The 21143-nt window shown below is 37.5% G+C and overlaps 1 protein-coding gene across 4 annotated transcripts in view; it reads left to right on the top strand.

The window, feature by feature from the left end:
- Zbtb20 (zinc finger and BTB domain containing 20) overlaps window positions 1-21143 on the top strand; it is a 777531-nt gene that overhangs the window by 203243 nt on the left and 553145 nt on the right. The gene's annotated exons all lie outside the window — the stretch shown is intronic.

The raw sequence follows: 21143 nt of genomic DNA, 5'->3' as shown, positions 1-21143 counted from the left end.
CAGGAAGTCCCATTTATTCAATGACGCCCTTAGTGTCTGTGCTGCTGGGGTTATACATAGGATGTGGTCTCCTGTGCCCATGTGCTGTAGAGTACTTCCCACTTTCTCTTCTATCAGGTTCAGTGTGTTCGGACTGATATTGAGGTCTTTAATCCATTTGGATTTGAGTTTTGTGCACGGTGATAGATATGGATCTATTTTCATTCTTCTACAGATTGACATCCAGTTTTGCCAGCACCATTTGTTGAAGATGCTCTCTTTTTTCCGTTGTATACTTTTAGCTCCTTTATCGAAGATCAGGTGTTCATAGGTTTGTGGGTTAATGTCAGGGTCTTCTATTCGATTCCATTGGTCGACTTCTCTGTTTTTATGCCAATACCAAGCTGTTTTCAATACTGTAGCTCTGTAATAGAGTTTGAAGTCAGGGATGGTAATGCCTCCAGACAATCCTTTATTGTATAAGATTGTTTTGGCTATCCTGGGCTTTTTGTTTTTCCATATAAAGGTGATTATTGTCTTCTCCAGATCTGTGAAGAATTTTGATGGGATTTTGATGGGGATTGCATTGAATCTATAGATTGCTTTTGGTAGAATTGCCATTTTTACTATGTTGATCCTCCCAATCCAAGAGCAAGGGAGGTCTTTTCATTTTCTGGTGTCTTCTTCAATTTCTTTCTTCAAAGACTTATAGTTCTTGTCAAGTAGATCTTTCACTTCCTTGGTCAGGGTTACCCCAAGGTATTTTATGCTATTTGTGGCTATCGTGAAAGGTGATGCTTCTTTGATTTCCCTCTCTGCTTCCTTATCCTTAGTGTATAGGAAGGCAACCGATTTTTTGGAGTTGATCTTGTATCCTGCCACATTACTAAAGGTGTTTATCAGCTGTAGGAGTTCTTTGGTAGAATTTTTGGGGTCGCTTATGTACACTATCATATCATCTGCAAATAACAAAAGCTTAACTTCTTCCTTTCCAATACGAATGCCCTTGATCTCCTTATGTTGTCTTATTGCTATTGCTAGAATTTCAAGCACTATATTGAAGAGGTATGGAGAGAGTGGACATCCTTGTCGTGTTCCTGATTTTAGTGGGATGGCTTTGAGTTTTTCTCCGTTTAATTTAATGTTAGCTGTTGGCTTGCTGTAAATAGCTTTTATTATATTTAGGTACGACCCTTGTATCCCTATTCTCTCCAAGACCTTTATCATAAAGGGGTGTTGAATATTGTCGAATGCTTTTTCAGCATCTAGTGAAATGATCATGTGGTTTTTTTCTTTCAGTTTATTTATATGGTGGATTACATTGATAGATTTGCGTATGTTGAACCAGCCCTGCATCTCTGGGATGAAGCCTACTTGATCATAATGGATAATTTTTCTTATGTGTTCTTGGATTCGGTTTGCCAGTATTTTATTGAAAATTTTTGCGTCGATGTTCATGAGTGAGATCGGTCTGTAATTCTCTTTCTTGGTTGGGTCTTTTTGTGTTTTTGGTATCAGGGTAACTGTAGCTTCATAAAAGGAATTTGGCAATGACTCTTCTGATTCTATATTGTGAAATACATTAAGGAGTATAGGTATTAGTTCTTCTTGGAAGTTCTGGTAGAATTCTGCATTGAAACCATCTGGTCCTGGGCTTTTTTTCGAAGGGAGATTTTTGATAACCATTTCTAATTCTTCGCGAGAGACCGGTCTATTTAGATCATTCACCTGGTCTTGGTTTAGCTTTGGTATATGATACTTATTTAAAAAAAATGTCCATTTCTTTTGTATTTTCCAGTTTTGTGGCATACACGCTTTTGTAGTAAGATCTAATGATTCTCTGAATTTCCTCTGTGTCTGTGGTTATGTCCCCCTTTTCATTTCTGATCTTATTTATTTGCGTGTTCTCTCTTTGTCGTTTAATTAGTTTGGATAGGGGTTTGTCGATCTTGTTGATTTTCTCCAAGAACCAGCTTTTTGTTTCATTGATTCTTTGGACTGTTTTCTGTGTTTCTATTTTGTTGATTTCAGCCCTCAGTTTTATTATTTCCAGTCTTCTACTTCTCCTGGGCGCGTGTGCTTCTTTTTTTTCTAGAGCTTTCAGGTGTGTTTTTAAGTTTCCAATGTATGCATTCTCCGTTTTCTTTAAGTGGGCACTTAGTGCTATGAACTTTCCTCTTAGCACTGCTTTCATTGTGTCCCATAGGTTTGAGTATGTTGTCTCTTTATTTTCATTAAATTCAAGGAAGACTTTAATTTCTTTCTTGATTTCTTCCTTGACCCAGGTGTGGTTCAGTAGTTGACTGTTCAGTTTCCATGAGTTTGTCGGTTTTTTGGGGGCAGCGTGGTTGTTGCCTTCTAACTTTAATCCTTGATGATCTGATAAGACACAGGTGGACACTGATATTTTTTTGTATCTGTGGAAGTTTCCTTTGTTTCCGAGTATGTGGTCAATTTTTGAGAAGGTTCCATGAGCTGCAGAGAAGAAGGTATATTCTTTCCTATTTGGGTGGAATGTTCTATAGATGTCTGTTAAGTCCATTTGCTTCATTACCTCCAATAATTCTCTTAATTCTCTATTAGGTTTCTGTCTGATTGACCTGTCCCTTGGAGAGAGAGGTGTGTTGAAGTCTCCTACTACTAGTGTGTGTGGTTTGATGTCTGCCTTGAGTTCTAGTAATATTTCTTTTACATAAGTAGGTGCTTTTATATTGGGGGCGTATATATTCAGGATTGAGACGTCCTCCTGATGAATTGTTCCTGTTATGAGTATAAAGTGACCGTCTCGGTCTCTTCTGATTGATTTTAGTTTGAAGTCAGTTTTGTTAGCAATTAGTATGGCCACACCTGCTTTTTTCTTAGGACCATTTGCTTGAAACACCTTTTCCCAACCCTTTACTCTGAGTAGGTGCCTGTCTTTGTGGTTGAGATGTGTTTCTTGCAAACAGCAGAATGTTGGATCCTGTTTTCGTATCGAATCTTTTAGCCTGTGCCTTTTTATAGGTGAATTGAGCCCATTAATATTAAGTGATATTAATGACCAGTGGTTGTTTACTCCGGTTATTCTTTTTTCTTTTGGTAGTAGAGATTGTGTGTCTCCCTTCTTTGAGATGTGCTCGTGAAGGGTCATTAGATGCCTGGGTTATTGTAGGCAGTGTTGGCAGTGTTGGATTCCTTGGGTTGCGATTTTCCTTCTATTACTTTCTGTAGGGCTGGATTTGTGGCTACGTATTGTTTAAATTTGTTCTTATCCTGGAATGTCTTGTTTTCTCCATTGATAATGAACGATAGCTTGGCTGGGTATAGTAGTTTGGGTTTGCATCCATGGTCTCTTAGCTTCTGCAGAACCTCTACCCAGGACCTTCTGGCTTTCATAGTTTCCATCGAGAAGTCAGGTGTAAGTCTGATCGGTTTACCTTTATAAGTTACTTGCCCTTTTTCTTTTGCAGCTCTTAATATTCTTTCTTTAACCTGTATATTTTGTGTTTTGATTATTATATGGCGAGGAGATGTTTTTCTTTGATCCAGTCTGTTTGGTGTTCTGTATGCTTCTTGAATATTTAAATGAATATCTTTCTTTAAGTTGGGAAAGTTTTCTTCCATAATTTGGTTGAAAATATTTTCTGGGCCTTTGAGCTGTGACTCTTCTCCTTCTTCTATTCCTATTATTCTTAGGTTTGGTTTTTTTATTGTGTCCCATAGTTCCTGAATGTTTTGTGTTGAGAATTTGTTGGCTTTGCTGTTTTCTTTGATCTGTTCGTTTATTTTCTCTATGGTGTCCTCAGCATCTGAGAGTCTTTCTTCTAGCTCTTGTATTCTATTGATTATGCTTGTTTCCGTAGACTCTGCTTGTTGGCCTAGATTTTCCATATCCAGCTGGTCCTCAGTTTGTATTTTCTTCTTTGCCTTCATTTCAGTTTTCAATTCTTGAACTGTTTCCATTACCTGTTTGATGGTTTTTTCTTGGTTTCCCAGGGTATCATGTACGTATTTACTCATTTCTTCAAACTTTTTGTTATACTTCTCATCCATTTCTATAAGGGCATTTTTTACATGTTGTTTAAGGGACTCTATTATCTTCATAAAGTCAATTTTTTCCACTTCTTCTGTCTTAGGTTGTTCAAATACTTCTGTTGTAAGATCATTGGGTTCTGATGTTTTCATGTTGTTTTTCGGATTATTGGGTGAATTCTTGCCTTGGCGCCTGCCCATCTCCTCCTATTGATCCTATCCAATGGGTCCTTTAAAAACCGGATCAGGTTTCCCTGCTGGCCAAGGGCTCCGCTTACAAAATGCCCTCACTCTCTTTTGTGGTTCCTGCTGCAGGCCAAGAACCCTCTCACCCCTCTGAAGGATCTTCAGGACAGGACCAGGCTCCCCTTGTGCCAGTGACCTGGCCAACCAAAGGCCTACCTCTTTGATTCAATTGTAGTAGGGCGATCTGCTCTCCTTATTGCACGCCTGTCCCCGCCGCTTGGGTCTGCTGCTGCGCTGGTCCCCGAAAGCCTCTTCCTATATGCGATGTTGCTCTGCCGCGTCTGGCCGCCGCCGCTCCGCAGCGTCTGGCCGCCGCCCATGCTATTCTTTCAAAAACTTTGAAGTTAGATTTTTTTCATATATTTTGTTCATGTGTTTCTCTGCTCCAAATCCTTCCAGATCTTCTCCCCTACTATTCTCTCAACTTCAACTTCATATTCTTTCTCTCTCCCTAATTCTGCCTCTCTCTGTCTCTCATGTGTGTGTCTTTCTCTCAACTTGCCTTAAACACATACACACACACACACAAAAAAAAAAACCTTAACACTATTAAGCTTCTTTTCGTTGATCACTATTCCTCAGCACAGGGCCTGCCATGGAATGTGGTAGATGTACCCAGTAACAGAACATTAGAGAAACTTACTTTCCCTTTATAAGGAAAAAACAATTGCAAATAGATTCTTGTTCATGGCTAGAACCCTATATCTGTTTCTACCTCTCAGTGCTGGAATATTATGTGGCTTGAATTTGTGTGGGTCCTATACATGCTTCCACAGTATCTGTGAGTTCATATATGTATCAATCCTGTTGTGTCTGGAAGACTCTTTGGAGTCATCCTCTGCTTCTAGTACTTAGTCTTTTACCATCATCTTCTACATAGATCTTTCTAGAAGGGGTTTGATAAAAACATCCCATATGGGTCTATGTGCTCCGAAGTCTCTCAATCTCTGTACATTGTTCAGTTGTGGGTCTCTTTGTTAGTGTCTGTCTACTGCAAGCTTCATAATGAGGGTTGAGTGATTCACTCATTGTTGGGTATATCATTTAGGATTTCTATTGCTGTAAATTGACACCATGACCACAGAAACTCATAAACTAAAACATTCGATTGGGGCTGGCTTGCTTACAGTTTCAGAGGTTCAGTCCATTATCAACGTGATGGGGAGCATGACAGCAAATGTGGTGTTGGGGTAGCTAAGAGTCCTACATCTTCTGGGAGAGTCACTGGGTGGTATCTTGAGCTTAAGAAACCTCAAAGTCAGCCCCCACAGTGATATACTTCCTCCAACGAGACCATAACCACTCCAACAGTGCCACTCCCTTTGGGATTATAGGGTCCAATTATATTCAGACTACTACAGTGGCTAAAACAATATATCATTGGGAGCCATTTTATTGTTGTTTTCCTTTAACAAAACAATAATTTTGGTTTTCCCCTAGGTCTGTAACCTGTTTAGTCTCAGATTCTTGGCCAATTTAGCAGTGCCGGGTATGGGTTCCATCTCATGGAGTGGGCCTTACTCCAACAAAAGTAATTGGTTACTCCCAGAACGTTTGTACCACTTATTACACCAATAAATTTTGCAGGAAGGTTGCTGTTGTAAGACATGGGGTTTGTTGCTAGGTGATATTGATAGTTACTTTTCTCCTACAATAGCTTTTTGAGTACCTTCTAGAACCATGAACACTATTAGTAGGTGGTGAAGCATCTAGTTGGGCTCGACTTCTTCTTGTTAGATGACATAAGTGTTACTCTCAACCACAGGGCTTTGCCATAATGCTCGTAGAGAGTAACCAATACCCTTGTCAGTAACTGGTTATGTATGCAGAGGGCCATGGGACGCCTTTCGCTAACAATTCACAAAAATTTACACCATATTGGCACTGGAGATTTTTCTTGGTGGCATAAGATGTCTAGTTGGGGTATCAACTCCCTTATATCATTAGTGTAAAGTGGCAGCCAGTATATCTGATAGAGGATTAGTGTCTAGAATATATACAGAATTAAAAGAAAACCTGAACATTAAAGAAACGACCCAATTAAAAAATGGGGTATTGAATTAAGCAAAGAATTCTCAAAAAATGAAACATAATGGCTAAAAAAACAAAGAAATCTTAAGCATACTTAGTTATCAGTAAAATGCAAGTTAAAATTACTTTAACATTTTATCTGTCTTTAGCTAGAATGGCCAAGATCAATAAAACATGTGACAACACATACTGGTGAGGATGCTGGGAGAGGGAGCACTTATTCATTTCTGGTGGGAGTACAAACTTGTTCAGCTACTATGAAAATCAGTTTGATAGTTTCTCAGGGATCTGGAAATAATTTCTTTTCAAGATCTTGCTATACCACTCTTGATCATACCCAAAGGTCTCTACATCTTATGACAGAGATAGTTGCACATTCACATTCATATCTTCTGTATTTATAGTGTCAAGAAGTTGGAAAGCACCTGTATTAACTGATAAATGGATAAAAAATGTGGTAAAGTTATGCAATGTAATATTCAGATATTAAAAAATAAATTTATGAAATTTTCAGGTAAATGAATTTAGCTAAAAATAGTAATTTTGAGTAAGGATAGCCCAGACCCCAAAAGGCAAGTATGCATGTTTTTTCCTTTTACATATTGGTGTTAGCTTTTTATCTTTTGATATGTATGCAAAAGAGGTTATATGCCTAGTAGTGGACAGGGTGGAGAAGAGGATCTCCCGAGGTATGGAAAGCAGAATGTGCTATTTTGGAAACAAAAAGGAGAGAAACTAGAAGAGTGGGAGTAAATGAAAAAGGAAGTTGGAAAGGAAGATAAAGGAGGGAATTTGGGAGGTGAGAAATAGCAATAAAGCCTTTTTCATATGAAACCAACTAATGGTATTTCTGATTATAGGGACATCCTGTTGCCTTTCACTGTGTCACTATTGTTAATCTCACATCTATGTCACCCTCTCTTGGATAATCAGCCTTTTTTTTTTTAACCATGTTCTTGATATAGTCTACCTCTAAAAATTGAATAACTTACACATTTTGCATTTGACATTTAATGTATTTCAAGTCTGGAAAAGATTAATCACTTCAGGTATTGTCATTCTTTCTTTATTTTTATCATTTTCTGTTATTAGATATATGATTGGAAGATAGTCTTTGAATCATGAAAGGTTGAATCTTGCTTATAACATACAAACATAAATGTGAATTTTCCAAGTCCACTAAAAAAACAAGTCTTTTTATAGAACATTTTCAAATAATAAAATGTTGAGATACTTTAATTTTCAAAAATATAATTGGATTTATTGCTTGTTAAACTAAATATTATAACAACAGCATAATGAATAGTAACAGTAAAATAGCAAGCAACCAAATTCTCTGTTAGAAATAAAAGAAATAAATGTATATATCAAAATATATTTGAAGTACTTGTGTCAGTGACTTTGTAAAAGAAGGTATATTTCAAATGGTATTTGTAGTTTATTCTATAAGTTTTCAGTTCGTTTGTTCAGATACCTAGTTTTTTTGTTTTGTTTTGTTTTTTGTAGACAGAGACTGCACTTTTATTTCCCGTCCACCCAGACTTAAATAATTACATAGAAACTATACTAATTACAACACTATTCGGCCAGTGGGTCAGGCATTTTCCCAGATAGCTCTTACTTCTTAACCCATTTCTGTTAATCTATGCTTACTGGTAATGTTCTGGCATTTTTCTTCTTTAGCAGGTACATGGCATGTCTTTAAATCCACCTACTCACTCTCTCTCAATATTGTGTGCGTGTGTGTGTATGTATGTGTGTTTAGATTTCCTGTTTGGCTTTATTTTGCTAAACCATTAGCCAAATAGCTTTATTCATCAACTAATAAAAGCAACACATATAGAAAAGGACATCCCACATCGTCTCTCCTTTTCTGCCTAATTAAAAAGAAAAGTTTAAACTATTTTTTTTCAAGACAGGATTTCTCTATAGCTTTGGAGTCTGTCCTAGAATTATCTCTTGTAGACCAGGCTGGCCTCTAACTCACAGAGATCTACCTGCCTCTGCCACTCGAGTGCTGGGATTAAAGGCACGTGACACCACCACCCTGCTTAAAAAGTTCTAATGTTAACATGGTAAAATTACATATATAAAATAATATCAAGCAAGAATTGCAGTTATAATATTTAGTCTATTTGCATTTGGTAAATGTAAATTTAGTAAAATACTCTGTCATCGATCCTATCTGTGAATTTAAAATTTATATCTAAATTATCTTTTATCATAACTAAGGGAAACTATAATTATAACTATCTAGTCTTCAACTTCATCAAAGACCCCCAGAATGATATAATGCTACTTAATTAAACAGGAAGTGTATCGTAAGCAACTTCCAAAGTCCTAGAAATGAGAGGCATTTCGCTGCTTGGACAGTCACCCAAAGTTCTTTTGTAACATTGGGACATTGATCTTTAGCCTATAGGCCCATAATATTTGGAAGACTTTTCAGTCAAGCATGAAATTTGAAGATCTCTTCTGCCTTGTATTGGCAAAGTTTGTCCTGCAGAATGTCTGGCAGTTTCTTCTGTGAAGCTGGAACCCTGAAGGACCATCCTGCCTTTTGTAAAGTTCACCAGTCACTTTTCTGTGGGTCCTTGATGTCCAATTCATATAGCATATCATCAAGAAGTCCAGGAAAGAGAAATTTTTTGCCTAAATGGCTAACCTTGTCACATTGAAGGCAAATTCCATAACAAATTTCTTCAATGCCCATCCACCTGTTTGAAATAATTGATGATGCCAGAACAGACAAGTCTCACTGTTGAGAAAAGTCTAAGTTCATATCATATAAATAAACTGAAAGAAAAAAACTATATGATCATTTCATTAAATGCGGAAAAAGCATTTGACAAAAAGTCAACACCCCTTTATGATAAAGGTTTTGGAGAGGTTAGGGATACAAGGATCATACCTAAATATAATAAAAGCAATATATAGCAAGCCAACAGCTAATATCAAATTAAATGGAGAGAAACTCAAAGTCATTCTACTAAAATCAGGAACAAGACAAGGCTGTCGACTCTCACCATATCTCTTCAACATAGTTCTTCAAGTTCTAGTAATAGCAATAAGACCACGTAAGGAGATCAAGGGAATTCAAATCGGAAAAGAAGAAGTCAAACTTTCGTTATTTGCAGATGACATGCTAGTGTAAATTAGTGACCCCAAAAACTCTACCAAAGAACTCCTACAGCTGATAAATAACTTCAGTCATGTGGCAGGTTACAAGATCAACTCAAAAAAATCAGTAGCCCTCCTATACACAAAGGATAGAGAAGCAGAGAGGGAAATCAGAGAAACTTCACCTTTTACGATAACCACAAATAGCATAAAGTATCTGGGGGTAACTCTAACCAAGGAAGTGAAAGATCTATTTGACCAGAACTTTAAGGCATTAAGTAAAGAAATTGAAGAGGACACCAGAAAATAGAAAGATCTCCCATGCTCTTGGGTAGGATCAACATAGTTAAAAATGGCAATTCTGCCAAAGGCAATCTATAAATTCAACGCAATCCCCATTAAATTCCCAACAAAATTCTTCACAGACCTTGAGAGAATAATAATCAACTTTATATGGAAAAACAAAAAACCCAGGATAGCCAAAACAATCTTATACAATAAAGGAACTTCTGGAGGCATTACCATCCCTGACTTCAAACTCTATTACAGAGCTACAGTAATGAAAACAGATAGGTATTGGCATAAAAACAGATAAGCCGGGCGGTGGTGGCACATGCCTTTAATCCCAGCACTCGGGAGGCAGAGGCAGGCGGATCTCTGTGAGTTCGAGGCCAGCCTGGACTACAAGATCTAGTTCCAGGACAGGAACCAAAAGCTACAGAGAAACCCTGTCTTGAAAATCAAAAAAAAAAAAAAAAAAAAAAAAAACAACAAAACAAAACAAAAAAAAACCAGATAAGTCGACCAATGGAGTCCAATAGAAGACCCGGATGTTAACCCACAAACCAATGAACACCTGATTTTCGATAGAGGAGCTAAAAGTATACGATGGAAGAAAGAAAGCATCTTCAACAAATGGTGCTGGCATAACTGGATGTCAACCTATAGAAGGATAAAAATAGATCCATATCTATCACCATGCACAAAACTTAAGTCCAAATGGATTAAAGACCTCAATATTAATCTGAACACACTGAACCTGATAGAAGAGAAAGTGGGAAGTAGTCTACAACACATGGGCACAGGAGACCTCGCAGACAAAAGGCCTAGCTTACTGCTTGCAGGCTTAGTGAAACAAAGGAACTCCTGCCCAGTTGCACTCACTACCCCATCCCAGCCCCCAAACAGGCTGAGCTGGAGGATTTTCTGGCCCCAAGGAAAGGGAAGGGGTGCCTGAGAACAAGCTGGGATGGGATAGGAAGAGACAGGCAGTAGCTGGGGAGAAAATCCCCTGCAGAATGACCAGCAAGTTTAGGGGTTTGAGGAGTGTCTGTGCTCCCTTTCTGGGGCTTCTGCCACCGGTCAGGAACACGCTCACCCCTCCAATGGATCTTCTGGTACAGGATCCTACACTGCATTTTTAAATGAGCTGTATAAACATAATACCTTAGAATAGAAATATATATGTAACAAAATTGCGCTTAAATTTATCTCAGTAAACCAAAGTCCATATCAGTGTATTCATTTCTTTTCATAACTGTGACTATTAACCATTTATAATCAACCTCCTTTTAATAAAAACAAATATTTATAAACAATATTTAGGGAATTTGGGCATAGTTCTCTAGATTATTTCCTGCTGATTAGGAACACTGTTAATGAGGTCTTTTATGGGGTGTTCTATGTCGTTTATCCATCTCACCAAGCATACCTGAAGCTGTTGTGGATGTTGTACCACATGGACCATCACATCAGGAGTCTTGTTTAATGAAACCAAAATAGCTGCCTAGGAATCCACACCTTTCTATCCTTTGTGGAAGCAAAAGCAGAACCTCTCTTCCAAAGTAACATGTCATTAGACTTAAATTTTGAAGTCAAGATTTCTTTAAAATGTATAAGTTGGTTTAGCTTAGCAACCCATACAATGAAATGTCTCTCTGTAGTTAATTCATTCACAGTCAAAAAATTCAAAGAAAACAGAATAATATACATAATCCAGATGGTTTATGTATTTTCCATCTTTATGTGGCTTTTTCTTGCCGGGCGGTGGTGGCGCACGCCTTTAATCCCAGCACTCGGGAGGCAGAGGCAGGCGGATTTCTGTGAGTTCGAGGCCAGCCTGGTCTACAAGAGCTAGTTCCAGGACAGGAACCAAAAGCTCCGGAGAAACCCTGTCTCGAAAATCAAACAAAACAAAACAAAACAAAACAACAAAAAAAAACTATTTCTTTTCTATTTTTTAATTTTTGATTTTTTGAGACAGGGTTTCTCTGTGTATCTTTGGTTCTTCAGTATCTCACTTTGTAGACCAGGCTGTTCTTGAACTCATAGAGATCTGTCTGCCTTTGCCACCCAAGTGCTAGAGTTAAAGCCATGCACTACCACTCTATTTCTTTTACTAAGGACATTCTCTATCCATTTCCTTTTCTCTCCCAAGCCTACTTATATTTTTAAACACACTGTAAACCATTTAGAGGTTGTTTTTTGTTTTTACGTTTGTTTTTCCATTTTCTTAATCTGTCTTTACTATATATCTCTTTTTCTGTGCACATGAATCTTTAATCTGCTAAGCAGCATTACTAGAATTAGAGCTGTGACTTTGGCAGCTGTCTCTTCCCATTTCTTAGCTTCCTGAGAGTCTAGCTTCATGGTACAAGTACTGATGGTAGCCACACTTATTGCCACATCTCTATGGAATTTGAAGCTCCCTGCTACCACCAAGAAGTATGCCACCAGATACTTATAAACAACATTTAAGTGTTTGGTGGCATGGCTTCTTAAAAGAGCTGCAAGGTTTTTGCAGCTAAAGCTTGAGTCAGTAAATCTTTCTTAAATGAGCCCCACTTCTTCTTGCTGCCAGAAAACCCCACCCAAGGAAAGCTTGTTACCAAGAAACTGCACTTGTTCTGTTCTTCTCTGTCTAGAATCTTTTAAACTTTCTGAGGCTTAATGTGAATATTCTTGTAAAACGTTTTGGGCACCATTTGCAAAAAGAGATTGCACTTTCTTCCCAGCTACCCAGGCCTGAATATCATACAGAAACTATATTAATTACAATGCTGTTTGGCCAATATATCATTCATATTTATAGCTAGCTCTTACATATTAAATTAACGTATTTCTAGTAATCTGTTTATTGCCACATGGCTGTGGTTTACCCGTAATATTCTGGCAGCATCTTTCTCCTTCAGGAGCTATGTGGCTTCTCTTTGACTCCACACACTTTCTCTTTATATCTGTTTGGATATCCTGCCTGACTTAACTCTGCTAAACATTAACCAGAGAAGCTTTATTCATCAATCAGTAGAAACAACACATGTACAGAAGGATATCCCACATCAGTTTTTTATTTTTATTTCATTTATTTATTTATCTTTTTGATTCAGCAAGAAAGAACATGAAGTTGGGTGGATTAGGGAGTTAGGGAGGATATGGGGAAATCTGGGGAAGGGGAAAGCATGATTAAAATATATTGTATGAAAAAAATTCTTCCATTTTTTTCTTTTTATTGAAAATGCTACTTCTTAACTACCCTCTTGTCTGGAACTACTGCCTGTCTCTCATTAGAAAATAAGAGGCTTCTAAGCGATAACTTCTATCTTAGTTAGGGTTCTGTTGCTGTGAAGAGACACCATGATTATAGTACCTCTTATTAAGGAAAACATTCAGTTGGCACTGTCTTACAGTTTTGGAGGTCTAGTCTATTGTCATCATGGTAGAAATTATGGCTGCATGTAGGTAGACATGGTGCTGGAGATGGAGCTGAGTTCTATATCTGGATGCACAGGCAGCAGGAGACTGTATGCCAAACGTAGCATGAACATTTGAGATCTCAAAGTCCTACCCCACAGTAACACACATTTTACATCAAGGCCATGTCTCCTGTTAGTATCACTCCCAATGAACGAAGCTCGCAAACACACTAGTCTGTGGGGACCGTTTCTATTTCAACCACCATAATAACCAAACATTACAAATAAAATGTAATAAGATGACTCAAAAACCATCACATCAAGGCAGACAAGGAAATCTTCAGAAGGAAAAGAGTCCTTAAGAACAGGAACAGGAATCAGAGATTCACTTGAGGAGTCCCATAAAAATACTAAGTTGAAAGCTTTAAAATCTGCACAGAGGACCTGCCACAGACCAATATAGGCTCTATGATTGCTGCTTCTGTCTCTCTTCATATGAGCCTTGTTCAGTTGATTTAGATGGCCTTATTCTCATGTTGTCCTCCATCCCCTCTGTTTCTTACACGCTTCCTGCCTCCTCTTCCACTGGGTATCCTGAGTTTTAAGAGGAGGGCTCTGATGGAGCCATTTCATTTAGACTCTCTCTCCTGCAATTTCTGCCAGTTGGTATCTGCATCTGTTCCCATTTGCTGCCCAAGGAAGCCTTTCTGATGGTGACTGGATAAGGCACTGATCTATACATATAGGAGAATATCATCTGGAGTAATTTTATTGGACTTTTTTATGGTCAGTAGTGTTTCATTTTATCTTTTATCCTAGGTCTCAGCCTGGATTGTTTAGTTTCTGGTTCTTGGTTATCCAAGCCTTGTCAGGTATAGGTTCCATCCCATTGTGTGAGCCTAAGTCAAATCACACATTTATTGACCACTTCTATAAGTTCTATGCCACCATTGCCCGATCTCTTCTTGCAGTTAGGACAGATTTTAGGCCAAAGGTTTTGGAACTGGGTTGGTGTTTTTGCTTCTTCATTAGTAGCCTGCAGAATACCTTCTCACACCAAAGACACTATAATATAGAGGGTGAAGGCTCCATGTAAAATATTTTTTAGGATACTTAGTCGTGGAGGTAATAGTTTATAAATTTAATCTCAAAGCTTTTTTTGAAAGTCATGATGAAGACACTTCTCCATGAACCTAGATGATATTATTTTTAATGACCTAAGTGAGTTAGCAACTTGATTTCCTAATAACTAGAGAGGCATCTCTAATAAAACTCAACCCTTAGGGAGCTAAGAACTTTTCTGTACTCCATAACATAAAGCCAGGCCTGTTAAATTTCAGTTAGAGAATGCAGCTGTGCTAACTAGAAGTCACCAAAATGACATAGTAAGAAAATTTCTACACTAGTTGTAATGGTTAATTTTAGTTGCTAACTTCACACATCTGAGAAAAGTAAACCTCAGTTGGGGGGTTGCCTCCATCCGACTGGCATGTAGTTGTGGCTGTGAGGTATTTTTGTAAGTGCTAATTGATATAGTGGGCCCAGTCCACTGGGAAGTGATAGCCCTATCCAGTGGCCCTGGTCCATGTTAGAAAGGTAACTGAAAAAGCAGCCAGTAAGTAGCACTTCTCTATGGTCTTTGTTTTAGCTTCTGCTTTCTGTTTCCTACCTTGATTTCCCCTGATGATAGATTATAACTTGTAAACCAAATAAACCCCTTTCTCTCCAAAATTGGTTTTGAACAGTATTTATCATAGCAACGGAGAAATCTTAACCGATACATAGATCCCCAACTTCACTGTTGTTCATGATAGTTTCACTCCATATGACCCAAATTCTATGAGAATTTGAAGACAAAACACTTTTCTCAGGATATATGTTGCAAATCAAGGTAGAAAATTACTCAGTGTGTACCCACTTTTACTTTTAAGCCATGATCAAGAAACAATGTAACTAACTTCTCACAATTATATTTGATCCTTATTCAACAGCTGGAGCCATATGATTCTCTTTAGAGTATATAATAAAGGAAACATAGGAGCCAGAGAAATGACTCAGCATTTAAGAGTACTTGCTGCTTTTCCAGAATTCCTGAGTTAGGTTCCCAGAACCCACATCACATAGCTCACAAGCATCTGTGACTCCAGATACAGGACAGATACTTGCACTCATTAATCATAGCCACATGCAGAGACAAACACATACACATAATTAAAACGTTTTCCAAAGGAAATAGTACCAAGGCTTATGTGTGATCCTTAGGCATGCCACAATACCTTGATTTAATTCTATTTGAATGATTATTTTGTCCTTTCTTATTGTTGCTGTTTTAATTGCCCAGAAGTTAAATAGTATTGTGACACAGTAGACCTTATTCTTTCTCTTCAGTAATATAGATAGTGCTTAATATGCTGGATAAGGTATTTTGTGTTATTAGTATTGTTATGTATCATTTCCTATCAAGTGTTCACTGAGCATCCAGCCCAGGGCTGCCTCTGGGCTGTGTAATGCACGCCCAGTAGGCTGTCTTTACCTCCTGACTTTCTGTTTAGTGTAGTTCCTTAGTTACAGTAAAGTAGCCTCTCCCTCTTCATGCACCTATGTTGCTACCCTGTAAGGAAATGCTTATTTTATTGCAGACACTGTGCTTGTTTCGTTATATGCTGATGACAGTAAGCACTGTAAATAATTTTCTAGGGTAGGTAGTATGATCACCATTTTAAATACAGGAAACATGTAGCTTGCCTGAGATCTAATGGTCTAGTGGAAAATTCTAAGCACTTAGTCATCAGCCTTCCTGGTAGCTTTGTTGCTGCCCAAGACTCCATAAACTTTGGCCAGGGATCAGTGATCAAAGGAGTCACTGTATTATACCTGTCACCACTTCACAAGGATGGACTAGTTGACCTCAGCCTTGTAACTATTAGGGCACTGGCTTCAGGGGGACTAAAGTTGTGACTGTAGACCAGAGAGAAACCTTCCAGGTACAGAGAGAATCCATTAGCTGTATCTTTTTATCTGCTCTATTTCCCTTTCCCTTGTGATGTTGTCATAACAGTGTCTTCAGGAACAGTTAACAAGTAACTAACTTATTTACTTAAGTGGCTGATAAATAACTCTAGTCTGTTAATAATTGTCTGTGTGTTTCATGTAGCTCTGTGTAATCTGAGACAATCTTACTTGCCTCACATCGCAGATTGGATCAATATTTCTTTGATTTTCTTATCCCCAGCAACATGATACAAATCACATAAATAAAAATTTAAATATTTAACCTAATTTATGACTGCACTTTGTAAGTGATGAATACTAATAAGTCTGGGCGTTTAGCCAATGTTACCTATATGTAAAATTTCATTCTACAATATAAAATAATAGATGTAGCATACACATTCTTCTAAAATTTATAAGCTCTCAGAAATACCTTGAGCTGTGTTCTGTTTTATCTGTGTTTGAACTTTTCCTACGTATGTTTAGAGCTTTTAAATAGTTGGCACTGTGGGGATATGTTCTTCTCTTATCTTTTAACACATGATGGTGATAAATGCATCACCTTGCACACAGTAGATGCTCATTGAATGTTGCTGGCTTAGTGAATAAATTAGTCTATACTAGATACAACAGATTTTCAGTCCTGAGTTGTTCTTGCCATCATTTCACTCTGCATAATTTAAAAAGTTTTACCAAGATGATTAAAAATGTGTTACTGAATTACTGTGTAGATCCTAGAGTAATGGGATGAAAGAGACCCTGTGTACCCTAATGAGGAGGCAGAGTGTGTTCTCTGTAGGCACACCTAGTGGGTTTTATGTGTGACTGAATTAATTTATTTCTCAAAGTTAGATTTATGATTTCCATATGGTACTTTACAATTTTTTCTTTCACCTCTACTTTACCAGTTAATATTTTACTAGTATAAAAGTAATGTTTATTATTGATAATTAGCGGCCTATGAACCTCAGCAGAACAAAATTTAAAGACTTTGTCTTATTCAGATCTAATATCTTGGTATTTATATGTCTTTATTCTATTTTTATAATCTTCAGTGTCATACTTTCCATGCAGTTGATATTATACATGCTTATATAACTTACTGCTATATCATACATTTGAAGATTTCCATAAAATTTAATATGTTTAAAGTTCACTGTGAGTTGCAAAGAAATATCAGTTTGTATGGGTATGGTATGCCTTACTTATTTTATTTTGTTAGACATTCAAATTTCTTATAATTTTCCAATACCATACAATTATCTTTTACATTGTATTCATTTACTTACTTACTTAGGTGTCTATGTGTGCATGCGTGCACGTGTGTGTGTGTGTGTGTGTGTGTGTGTGTGTGTGTAGGTTGGAACTGGAATCAAGACACTTGTAAGACAGAGGACAACCTAAGGAGTCGGTTACTTTTTTCCAATATATGGATCTCAAAGGTCAAATTCTAGTCCTTAGAACTGGCAACAAATGACTTTACTATACTGAACAATTCACCAGCCCTAAGTTATGCTTTAACATAGATTTCTATTTGTTTTCTATAATGTGAGGAGATGCCTAGAACTATTGAGCCAAACTTTCAAACTTTGTCTAGTGACTTTCAGAAGCTTCTTGGCAACTCATGCTTGTTGTCGGAGGCCGCTTGTTTGTTTCCCAGCCACCCAGACCCAAAATTATCACATAGAAGCTGTATTATACAATACTGCTTGGCCTATTTGCTCACACTTCTTATTGGCTAGCTCTTATATATTAAATTAACCATTTCTATTAATCTGTGTATCACCATGTAGTTGTGGCCTACCAGTAAGGTTCTGTCTGGTATCTGGCATCTCTCTCCTGTGGAGGCTACATGGTTTCTCATTGACTCTACCTGTTTTCTCTCTACATCTTTCTGCTTGGAATTCCCACCTTCCACTATTCTGTGCTGCATTAGGCCCAAAGCAGCTTCTTTATTAACTAATGGTATTCACAGCATACAGAGGGAAATCCCACACCACCTCCATTTTTCTATCAAAACAAAAAGAACGTTTTAATTTTAACATAGCAAGATTACATACAACAAATCAGTTACCAAGCAAGAGTTATAGTTACAATATTCATATATACATTATCTTTTATCATAACTAAGGAAAACTATAATTATGACTATCTAATCTTCAACTCCATCAAAGACTTCAGAAGTATAATATTATCTAAGTAAACAAGAAATGTACTGTAAGCAACTTCTAAAACTCTAGACTTGACAGAGACCTCTTGCTGTCTGGACAGTCACCCAAAGTTCTGTAACATTGGGACATCCAACTTTCAGCCTACAGGCCCATAGTGTCTGACAGACTTTTCCATGAAGCAGGAAATTTCAAAGACAGTTCCACCTATTTTGGCAATTTGTTGGTCACTTTCATCTGTGTCTTGCAGAATGTCTAGCAGACTCTTTCATAAAGCAAGAACCCTGAAGGGACCATCTCACCTTTAGACAAGTTCAGCAGTCCGTTTTTTGTTGGTCCTGCATGTCCAGTTCATACAGCCTAGCATCATGCAGTTCAGGCAAGAGCAGTTTCTTGCCCATATGGCTAACCAGCTTCATAAAAAGCTTCTTCAATGCCCATCTTTCTCTTGAAGGAGATTGGTGCTGTCAGGAACAGATGTGTCTCATTGTCATGAAAAGTCCTAAGTTCTTAAAACATTTTAAATGCCATATTTTGTAAGTCTTTGAAAGGTTTGAAGAATAACTATCCATCTGAAATATTTCTATGTACATCTAGAAAACCTAACTGACTTAACCACAAGCTTGACTGTTATAGATCACTATCTATTAACCTGTATTTTTTAATTATACATTACATTTTTAAATATGCTTCACAAATGCAATACCTGAATCAAAAGCATAAATATACATATAACAAAATTGACCTTTAAATTTGTATTAATAAAGCAAGATCCATACCAATGCAAAGTGTTCATCTCTATATCATATCCCCCTTGTATTTTTCACAGAAATTGACTGTGACCATTATTCACTTACAATGAATCCCCTTTAAATGAAAACAATCATTTATAAACAATTTTTGGGAATTTGGGTGTAGTTCTCTGTAAGCTGTAGTTTTTGGCATTCATGGAGACCTTTCAGAGAATCTTGGCCTATTAAACCACATTAGTCTGGAAAGAATCCACAGGAAATAAAACAGAACCTCTTTTCCAAAACAGCATATCCTTAGAACCATATTTTGACGTCAAGATACCTTTAAAACATATATATTGGTTTAGCTTAGCAACCTGTACTATAAAATGTCTCTCTGTACTTAACTCATTCATAGTCAAAAAACTCAAATCACAATAATATACATAATCCAAACTCTCTGTATATATTTCATCTTTACATGGCTTTTTTTACTCCTTTAATTTTTTGACTGTACTCTGTCTTTTTAAAGACTTTCTCTTGTTTTTAAAGCCATTTACTTTATTTTATAACTGACTACATTCTTTTTCCACTTTCAAGCCTATGTTTATTTATCCAACACTGTGTGACCCATTTAGAGGTCTTTCCATCTGAACTTGTCTTTATTGCGCGCTGTATCTGTAATTATTTTTTTAATTGCTAAGAGGGTGTGGCCAGGACCAACTCTCTGGTTCTGCCCTTTGCCTCCACCCAGTCCAACATGGCCTCTGAGAGCCATGCATGCTGCCCTAGCTTCAGAGTTGCGGGAGGGTCTATGTCACCATTACTCAACCAGTAGCATCTTATTCAGAAACCCTGTTTAAGTGCTCAGATTTCTGAAAGAGTCAGAATTCATGCTGCCAGCACAAACCAGGAAGCCACTGTTTCTTATGCTGAGTCAGTAAGTCTTCTGTTAAATGAGCTGAGGTACTACTGTTTGCAGCCAGCAAACAGAGCCCATCCGGAAAAAAAAAATGCTGGCTACCAAGAAGCCATGCTTAACTCTGTTCTTTTGTGTCTTAATTTCCTTTCCAAGCTTTCTTAGGTTTTATGTGGATGCAGTCAGCCCCACTTTGGAGTACAAGTCTTTTGACAGAAGCTGCATGGTTCCTGGCCACCCAGACCTGAAATAATCACACAGAAAATGTATTAATTGCAATACTCTTTGGACAATAGCTTAAGCATATTTCTATCTAGCTCTTACATATTAAATTAATCCATATCTATTAATCTGTGCATTGCTATGTGGTTGTGGCCTACTGGTAAGGTTCAGTCTGGGATCTGGCTTCTATCCCCTGCAGTGGCTACATGGAGTCTCATTGACTCCCTCTACATCTGTCTGCCTGGAATTCCAGTCTTGCCCTATTCTGTGCTTCAATAGCCCAAAGCAGATTCTTTATTAACCAGTGGTATTCATAGCATACAAAGGGGAATCCCACATCACATGCTCATGCCCATTTTATGTATTTTATTAAACCATCATAAATATCATTACCTTTACACACTTTTGAGCAAGGTTTACTGACCTTTACATGTTGCTTTTATCAGCTGTGCTTAGACATATAAATTTTATACTTTATTTTATATTTCTAAAGAATTATTAAACTGTCACTAGTAGCCTTTTTGTTATAATGATCTACCATCTAAACTCAGTTTTTTCCAAATGTGATTATCAGCTGCAGTTTTAAGCTAAACATTCATGATTTTCTTTATGAATACCTGCTTTGCTGGTAGGTATGTCAGTGTGTTGGGCACGCATGCCCCATGTGCTAGGATGACTTCTAAGAGACTCAGTCTGGAATTGCTCTGCTGTAACAAAGTAAAGGAGCATTCAAATTTTTCTTTATTTCTTCTCTCTGTGTGTGTGTGTACAGCTCCATGGAAGCACTTTGCTTTTTCACCAGTGTTCCAGCAGCATGAGTACAGATGAACTGGAAGAGTTTTGTTTCAGAGAGCAGCAGTCATATTTGTATTAGCAAGGCATTAGTCCTCGAAGAACACCAAAGGGAAAAAATTTTAAGTGTTTTCTTTGTCCTTTAGTGAGAACATTTGCATTGTAGAGGCCATGGTGAATCTTAGTCCCTCAGTGACCCTGCTGAGGTACTCTGTACATACATTCAGATGTATGAGTTAGG

This window comes from Microtus oregoni, unplaced genomic scaffold, assembly GCF_018167655.1.
Source record: "Microtus oregoni isolate MIOR12 unplaced genomic scaffold, Mior012 000023F_ref0000262, whole genome shotgun sequence".
NCBI classification, from domain to species: domain Eukaryota; kingdom Metazoa; phylum Chordata; class Mammalia; order Rodentia; family Cricetidae; genus Microtus; species Microtus oregoni.
This window is presented reverse-complemented; position numbering and strand designations above follow the sequence as displayed.